Genomic DNA, 9,855 nt, shown 5'->3' on the forward strand with positions numbered 1-9,855 from the left:
GTTAGTCAAAAATCAGGGTTTGTCAAATTTCAATGATCAGTGATGGGCCCCGCCTTCCCCAAACACCAAAGAGGCAGTTGTTGACACCTAATTTTTGACCTCTAATAATTTATTTTAATTACTCAGAGTTCTTGAATTTCAAACGGAGTGAAATAGGTTTTTTTTTTTAGGTCAAATTGATTTTGCAAAATTATTCTGATAATGTTTTGCCATTTCGTTTGGCAAAATAATTTCAAATAGATGCTATAAGTCATTTGAAAATAATTTACACATTTTTTCTAATTATATAAAAAAACATTCACCAAAATTAAGTCAGAAAATAATTTAAAATAATTATTCAATTAATTGTGGAAAATTGTTGAAGATTTAATTAACAAGTATTTTACTCTGTTTAATTCAATAATTTTGATTAATTAAATAAATAATCATCATCTCTCAAGTTTTAATCCATTTGCATTTTGTGCAATTCTTAGAATATTCGTAATTAATTAATTGTTTAATATGGTTATGTTTATAAATTCTTTATTATGTGATTAATTGCGGCTACAATTGAAATAATAAATTATTGGTTAAATGTGGCCATAATTGAAATTACCAATTTCATGGTTTAAATCAATTGAGGTCATAATTGCAAGTTTAAGTCTTTTTCAATTAGTCGTGTCCATTAGCTTGATTAACTGGTTAATTAGTTAAATTTTGGTCATAATTGAAATATTTAAATGATAGACATTCCTAATTGTGGCCATTTTTATTAAAATATCATTTTTGCCCCTCCGTATATACATAGGTATACACGCATATACACGTATATACATATATATGCATGTATACTCAGGTCAATTTATATTTTCTTTTTAAATTCGGACCAGGCCCTGTCCATTAAGGACCAGACCAGGCCCAAAACAGAGTTAAAGGGGGATAATCCCTCTTCTCCTTTTCATTATTTCCATTTCAGAACCAAACGACCCCTTGTGAGCGAAGGAGAGAAACCCTAGCCGCCTCTACCCTCGCTCCTCTCTCTTGCGTCATGGTTGCCTGAAATGGCAACATTTTAGCCGTACTTCGCCTTTTTCAGAGTTAGCATAGTCTATTGGGGTAAGATTTTAATGCTAACCCCCTCTTTCCACCAAGTTTTCAACCAAACAAGGTATTGTTTTGATTTTTCTTTATCTTTTCTGTAAATTAACGGTTTTTTTCTTAATGGTTTTTGTTGTTACTCGAATTTAAATCCTCGATTATCATTGGTTCATGAAGAAACCAATGGATTGACCTAGTTTGAGTCAAATCCGACCCATTATTGTTCATTTGCTCTCAGTATGAGCCATTGATTATTATTTGAGGAAGCAATTCTCAGAAATTGCATTTGTCCCACATTGAATTGGTCCTAGGGTTTGAGATTTTTGGGGTTCTATATAAAGAGCCATCAATCCACATTTAATGGACCGAATATCACACATATTCACAAAAAACTTGAATTGCCTAGGGTTTTAGCATATTGTTGAGATCTTTAACTATTCAAGTTAAGTTTAAGTTTTTAAATCTTTGTTTACTTCTTTGTTTTGTGGCTGAGTGTGGGATTAAGAAGCAAAAAGGATCTCTAAGTCTATTCCTTGATCAAAGCTGCACAAAGAAAAGGTAATTTACTTTCCTTTCATTATTTTTCAGCAATTATTCAAGTGTTTGTGTTGTTTATGTGGTCTGTTTGATTAGCCATGTGTTAGTATGTAGTTGCTTAATTATGTTCTATATGCTTAATTCTGATTAGTCATGTGTTAGTTAGTCTGTAGTTGCTTTATTATGGTCTATATGCTTAATTTTGATTAGTCATGTGTTAGTTTAGGTCTGTAGCTGCTTAATTATGTTCCATATGCTTAGTTTAGCTAAAATTACGTTTAGTATATTGCTAGTTGGTTTATGGGTTTATGTATTTAGGTATTGTGACCTGTTGTCCTGATACTGCTTAGTTTTGGTGTGTTTTAAACTAGTATGTGTTTAGTTTAGACTGATTTAACTCCTGAAGCATGCTGATACTTGTTTGGTTTAGTTCGAGTTAGTTTTCAACAGTTTAATGTGATTAGTTAGTCAACCATAGTAACCTATTAAGCATAATGTATTATTTAACCCTGTTCAGTTTGGAAAAAATCCTGTCTGATTGATGATTTGGCTTAAGATTCTGATTAGTTGATAAATATCATGTGTTGACTGATTGTGGGATTCATGTATTAGTTAGAATAGATTAAGTGATGTCTGATTTATAGTTTAAATTCAGTTTGCCTATTTAGATTAGCTTCATATGTTCAGTTATTAGTCTTCATTATGTTTCCGTTGGCTTTGAACATATTTAGACATCATTGCTCCTTTTGGTTTAGTTTTTATGTCGTTAAAATGCCTGCATAGTCTAAACATAAGTCTGGTAGAGGATTGGTATATTCCTATGTTAGTTTAAGTATGTTTTGACTGTCTTAAAATCATGCATGTCCTAATATTAGTTAAAATGAGACTTAAGTAACCTAAACTTGTGTGATATCCTCTTAAGTGTCTCTGATATTGTTGTTTGGATTAATAGTTACACGATGGTCAGAAAAGCATGTTCTAATTTAGATTTTGAGTCTGTGTACATGAGAAAATGCTGTGCATGCCCCAAAATGTGCTCAATCTGCTATAATTAGTTAATTACCTGTGCTGAATGTGGTATAGCTTTACTGAACCTGTAGGATGTTTCTATATGCTAAATGAGTTAGATCATGTGGGAAATGCATGTCAAGATTAATTTGAAGTTCATGTACATATCTGAGAAGCATTTTTGTGTACTTGTCATATTATGCATTCGAAAGCCATGGGAACTTCCTTGCATATGCTTGCCTTATAACTTGTATAGGTTTGATAGTTTATTGAATGGGGCTGAAATCTTGAGTTTGAACAATGTGTGGCATTCTATGAGTTGATTTTTTATTCCTGTCTTGATTGAATTATAGTATACAGAGGAAACACTCAAGTATACTAGGTATATGCAGTCTCTGTACACCTCTGCTATATATGAACTTGTATATCAGGTATAACTCTAGTATATCACTTGTCCTACACTCAGAATTTTTATCTTGTAAACCCGGGAAAAGGATTTGGGCTTTATTTTCCTACTTATTTCCTTATTGGGCCTTTTTCCTCACCTGTTATATACCTGTATGTGTTTGGGCTTATCCCTTATACCGCCTCTTCCTTAATATTGGGCCAGTCTTTGTTTTGTTTGAATAATCTGCATCTTTATTTGAATGGACCTCGCTCTGCTGAATTGTCTTTTGGCCCTTTTTGGGCCTCGTCTGCATTATTTGCTGTTTGGGCTTCCCTTCTTTCTTTCTCCTTCTGTTATTCACCCTATAGTGGTGAATGTATTTTGGGCCTGCCTGTTCGTATATAGATAAATCATGTGTGTTAATTCTTAAGTCTCTTCTTTGTTTAAATGTTTAGTTCTAGATATCTTCTAACCGGTATTTTCATTTTCCCCTCTTTGTTTGCATGAGAAAAAATACCGTGGCCACTTGGGCTAATTTCTCATCAAAAACCTGTTGGGCTAGAGGCCTAACTCTCTTCCTTCATCGAGTCTGGGCTAAAGAAATGATTGAAGGCCCATCCATGGGAGAAAATGGCAACTGGTGGGCTTAGGTAGGCTCACCAGCCTAACTCCCTATATCAATTCATTATGTATATTGTTTGTATTTTGTATGTATATGTAAACAACTCTTGTAAATATTGAAACCCATATGCGATTAGAACTTAGGCAATACGCGTAGTCGTTAGATAGTTTCTTAGATGATTTTCAAACTTAGATAATCTCGATACCAGCATGAACAATTGGTAATTTTAGACCTTATAAGTTCTTTCAAGTGTGAATTCTGCAAATTTAAAAACTGAACGAATTTTATAGAACAAAAACTGTTTTGGGCCTTACACTGTAGACTGGACAAACAAAAGAAATGGTTTTGGGCCATCAGACCAGTGAAGAACATCAAAAAAATGGATCATCTTTAGACCTTAAGTGATTCGGACGGAAAACATTTCAAAGACTTGGATTATTTTTGGTGCAATTTGAAAACAATACTCAGATTTCTTACAAGTAATGGACCTTTCTAAAAACTGATCTGGACTTGAGGCATTTTCACATTTTTTGGGCCAAAAGCCCAAACTGAAACAAAGAGAAATATACTTGGATCTTAATTTGAGATTAAGTTGGTTTTGGAATAGAATAAAGTTGAATATTGAATAAGATTAAATATATGAGCTTCAATGGACTAAGGAAACAAAAACAACAAACTCCTTTTTTTACTATATCTATTAGTATAACCATTACTTCATTTATTTTCTATATAAGTAATAAAACTTATCAGGATTATAATCATATCATTTGGTCCAAGTTAGTAGAAATTCTACTTGGGGGAAATTCTGTCCGGAAAAATGAAGTGATTTGAACCCTTTATAAAATTTTAAACCAAATCTTTTCTCAAAAGGACATTTTTGCCAAAAAGTGAAATTGATGATTAGCATGACAAGTTTTGCAAGAAAGAAATATTTTAAAGCAAATAATCACATTAATCACACATTGAAGTTCGTAGGTCAATCGTATTCTACGGATCCTTAATATTAGGGTGCTTAAAACATTCTCTAGAGAATTACCAGAATCCTTACCTCGAACTCTGGTTTAAAAAGGATTTTTTCTTTTGTTTGTATAAATTCTTTTAACTTGGTTTTTCCTAAATTCCTTTATAAAATTAGGTGGCAACTCTAAAAATAATAAAAATCTAAATAGAGTCCACGACTTCATTGTAGCTTTTATGCACCTGCGTAAAAGTGAACCGTAACATGTACCATTCCACGAGACTCTACTAGACATTGCTCTTTACTTGTGAGACTAGAAAACCTAGAGCTCTGATATAAACTTGTTAGGGCCCAAACCACGGGCCATGATGAAGCCTACACTACCTCTCTTGGTAGGCGAACCATCCCCAAATCCATTTGCTTCTTTCAAGACATAAGATGTGAAAAGTAGTAAGTGTACATAATCCAACAATTTAAGTAATAACACCATTGCAGAAGAAATACTCTTATTATTAAAATTCCTAAAATCTAGTCTAGACTCGTACAAGAGCTTCTAATAGATATAGAATTTGAAGTAATATACAGACTCAAAACTGGAAACAACTTCTGTCTACGAATAAGAAGTAAACAGAAGTCTAAGAGAGACTTCGAGCTGCAGGATCCTAATAGCACACCCCAACTCCTCTGATGAAGGCCTCGAAACAGTTGCGTGACTCTGAATACAACCTGGAAACAATTCTACACTCCACAAGGAATGTAGCAAGAGTAGTATAAGCACAACATTAGGCTCGTAGGTATCATAGGCTGACAATGATTAGATAACGCATGTAAATAATTAGAAATTAACACGTAGAGCATATAAGAAGTCAAGTACAGTCACATATCATTTTCTCAGGTAGAAGTCCACGGAAATAACAATCACAATACATCTTAGCATCCTCTGGTCATAGCCTAGGTGAGAGCTCCTAATCCACAAGTCCGTCAAGTTTTCTAACTAATCACGCAACAACAACAGACAACTCAAGTAAATCACCCACAAGGAATTCAATGAAATAATGTACTATGCAATGATATGAAATACAAAACCTGTAACGACCCGCTTGTTCGTTACGGTACTTTTGACCCTGTTGACTTTTTCCTGAGCTTTGTTGGCATATATTTGACTTGCAGGGACGGGTGTTACAACTTCCGAGGCCATCGGATGAGTATTAGATAGGTTTTTGTGAAAATAAGCCTTAAAGTGAAAAATATTTGACTCAAAGTTGAATTTTGGGTAAATGGACCTTTTTGAAAATTCGTCGATTTTGAGAGGTCTGAATGGTCATTTGTAACTTGCGGGTATATTCGCTTCGGTTCCCAATGCGCTCGAGTGCATTTTGGGACTTGGGTTGGAAAGTTGGTTTTAGGCTATTGGGGGTTGACTTGGTCAACGAGACCCCCGTTGGGAATTATGAGACCACGAGTGCGTTTGTAGCGTGTTTTTATGTACGTCTACATATCTGGTTTTTGTGTGTGGGGCCTCGGATGATAGTCGGATTTCGGGTTGAAACTTGTGGAAGTTGGGAAATTTCTGGTGTCTGGTGTACCGCTATGGCGGCACCAAAACTGCGGCAGAGGTACTGCCATAACGGCGGCCCTGCCGCTATAGCGGCTTAGTGTATTTGGGATGACCGTCGTAGGGGTTATGTCACCGCTGCAGCGGTCTCGCGACCGCCGCAGTGGGTGACGAGGCAGTCTAGTATTTAATGAGATGATAAAACCCTTAAGTGCCTCATTCATTTCCATTCGGTTCTAAGCTTCTAGGAGGGCATTTCAAGAAACTTTGGAGGTGATTCTTCATTGTGGTAAGTCCCTCTATCCTCATTCTTCATTTATGATTCATAATCCATCTTAGAAACTCCCTAATGCACGCTAGAGTCTTCCAATAACATGAGTATTAAAGAGGGTTTTTGGGTTCTTTCTTGAATGAATTTTTGGTTATCAAATCCTGATTTGTGGATGGATAAAACTTTATTAAGTGGAATTGATGGTTAGTGGCTATATAAACATGAATCTACCATTATTGGTGACCAATTTGTGGAATTGAAAGTTTGGGTTTATATTCAAATTTGGGGGTTTCACCTAGAATTCGAATTGGCCTAATCCATGAGTAATCTAGCCATTGTTTGATGGGAATTGATCACCTAGAGTATGAATTTCTTATTTAGCCTTTGAATTGACCATTTTACCCTTAAGGGTTTGTTTTCCAAATTCTATGTGTTAAGCGTTGGGACTTGAATAGAAGTAAGGCTTATGGGTGTTGTCCTTCTTGATTGTAATATCGTATTTGGATATGACTAGACTTCCATTACTTTGAGGCACAAAGGAAGGGCAAGGCTCAAGTTTGACGGTTCAAGACTGCTGTTCGGCTTTCCAGGTAGGTTACGGCTTACCTTATGGTTAGACGTCGGGTAGTAAAGCATATGTAGAGTTAGTGATTGTTGGAGACAGCATGTACGCCCTTGGGTGTGGAGTTGGGATGGAATTTTACTAGGCTGGTTGCTGATTGATTGTGTCTTGTCACCTTGTTACGTTCTCTTTGTATTGTGGCTTTACGTGTTTGGGTTTGTGGCCTATTAGAAACTCTAGGAACCATGCTTAATATTTCATATATGATTTGGAGGACTCTATGTATCATGGGAGACTAGTTGGATGGAAACTTGACTTACTGTTGATGATGACTTCATGCATGGTATGCATCTTCATTTCATATGGTATTGATATTGAACCATAACTTGGTACCGATGATGTTAAAAGAGAATGGAACGTTGAATGACTCGAGACTGGATGCTTAGTGGTTGGCCAATGAGTTGGAGACCGTATTTTATCATATTGTTGATGTTGTTGTTGTGATAAGTGCCCTTGTGTGGTACGACTGAAATGAATATGTTGCCTTCGATATTCTCATTGCATGACATACATTTTCATATCCTTGCTATATTGTTGTGATCTTGATATTGGTGCGACGGTGGTAAATGAGAAGGGAAGTAATTATGATTCTTATACATTATTATATCGCGGAGCCATCTCTATGTTGTGTGATACGGAGTGGCTAGCGAGGTGTTCGGTTGAGGAGTCATTCTAAGCTGTGTGATACGGAATGACGGTACATGGACTTAACGGTCCCCCATAAGTCATGATTGTCGGACGGTGGACATCATCCCCCCAGAGCATGTGTGTATCAGGATGGATGAGTCATTCTAGGCTGTGTGATATGGAATGACGGTACATGGACTTAGCGGTTCCCTATGGGTCATGACTGTCAGATGGTGCACATCGTCCTCCCTGAGCATTTGTATATCATTGTATAGCATTGCATTCATATTTCATCCACTCATACCCTTAATTTCTGGTTGTGATTATTATTTGTACTATGTGGTGTTCGTGAACATTGATTTCCTGTTTGGTTTCAGATTTGAGATCATCTTGGGCCTGATTAGTATATACTTGAGGAATGATGGATTCGAGGAGTAGAGACTTTCTCCTAGGATAAGACTTGAGGTTTCAGATAATATTGTAGGTGGTGCTAGTGTTTGATAATCTATACTATATTAAAAGCAAGAAGGGCCTTAGAAATGTTGATTGAACTTTTTGCTCTTAATTAAAAGACTCTACAATAGACAAAATAGTCATTTACTATTTTCCTCAAATTAATATACATAAATACTAATAATATATATATATCAATTATTTTTCTAATACTTAGGACTTTAAATTCAATTAGAATTCTGTTTGTTAAGTCTTTCCTGATTTAGATTATTCTTAATCTATTTTATTCCTTCTAAAGAATATCTATTTGAATAGGAGTCAATTTTATATATATTTTGAATAAACAAATATATAGTACGTTAAACGCAGCTAACAAGTTGTACCTTTTCTCACTTCTGTTTTATGATCTTTCCTAAAATTTCTTACCTTTTTCATGCAATTTAATAATAGAAGAATATCGTTATATGGAGACTTTATGCAACACGTTATTAGTGATTATATTACTTCTTCCATATTTTCTCTTCCTTTTTATTTCAGCTACAATTATTCATCCTCTTGTATTCTCTTTGCCTTTTTTGCACGACTTCTGAATCTATATGATTAGAAATCTTCCTGCAATATATGAAGGCATATGCAATTCAAGAATTCTCTAATCCTTTTGTTTTTTTTTGTTTTTTTTAGATGAAAACTTCAACGGGCATGGAGGTGTATCAATGGAAAATCACAGTGCAAATTTGGACTTTTCGCTGAAGCAAATTTTGCAGTAGCTCAAGTTCATCTCAAATCAACATGTTCGAGAAGTACAACCTAAAATGTAGTAAGCTATAAAAATTTCTCACTAACTTTGTCTGTCGCAATACCTTTTTTAGTTAATGTTTCAAATTTCTAATACTTTATTAGAAGTAAGTTGTAATTGGTAGGGCAAGACGCTGTTATGATGGTTGCTTTATCATACTTTCTCTTCAACTTCTGAAGTACAAGACAACATTAGTTGTTTAAGTAAAGAAATAGCTCATCAAATACTTGTTATTCTCCTTAGAATTTAATTTAAAGTCGACTATAGAGGGCAATTGGCACGAATGCCCCTCTTTTGGGTTGGTCTTTAGATTTTGCCCCTCAAAATTGTGGTCTTTAATTATTGCCCTTCCGAGCAAAAGCAACATAGTAAAAAGACATTACTATCCCTAACCGTTACATATAAAAATAAATATCGTTATTCTCAAATCCTTCCCTTCTTTCATATCATTAACCCAGCCCAACTTCGTTCCCAATTTTTCACATTATTCAAATCGTTGTTTCAAGCCGGATTTCTCAATTGATTTTGCTGCTACTACATCAGTAAAAAGTACAAATCTTAATTCAACTCAATTTAAAGATTTTATTGAGTTTAGATTGTTAATATTTGAAAACAAATCATCTTCTACGACCTGATTATTAAGAAACAGATGACATACAACTCAGATTGAACATTGCGCATGATAAAATTAATCAGTAAAATAGAATTGATTGGATTTATTGCTTTGTTCTGATTTTAATTACTTTATACTTTAATTAAATTAGTATACAATGCGTATTTACTTGAAATTGTAATTATAGTAAATTCAATTTAAACCAGACAATGCTTATTGATTTAAACTTGAATCAAGGCAAACTGTGTACAAATTTAGAACAAGTATGCCGGAGGAGGCAAAAGTTCAATTTACAAAAGAGTAGAGTATGCCGTTACCGACAATGTTC

At 34.6% G+C, this 9,855-nt stretch overlaps 1 long non-coding RNA gene across 1 annotated transcript; it reads left to right on the plus strand.

The window, feature by feature from the left end:
- Positions 1 to 942: 942 nt before the first annotated feature.
- On the plus strand, positions 943 to 9,176 carry LOC132634970 (uncharacterized). Its single transcript, XR_009580375.1, has 3 exons — positions 943 to 1,635; positions 6,931 to 7,006; positions 8,800 to 9,176. It is a non-coding gene; the product is annotated as an uncharacterized LOC132634970 (long non-coding RNA).
- The last annotated feature ends 679 nt before the right edge of the window (positions 9,177 to 9,855 follow it).

Source organism: Lycium barbarum, chromosome 1 (genome assembly GCF_019175385.1).
Source record: "Lycium barbarum isolate Lr01 chromosome 1, ASM1917538v2, whole genome shotgun sequence".
Taxonomy (NCBI): domain Eukaryota; kingdom Viridiplantae; phylum Streptophyta; class Magnoliopsida; order Solanales; family Solanaceae; genus Lycium; species Lycium barbarum.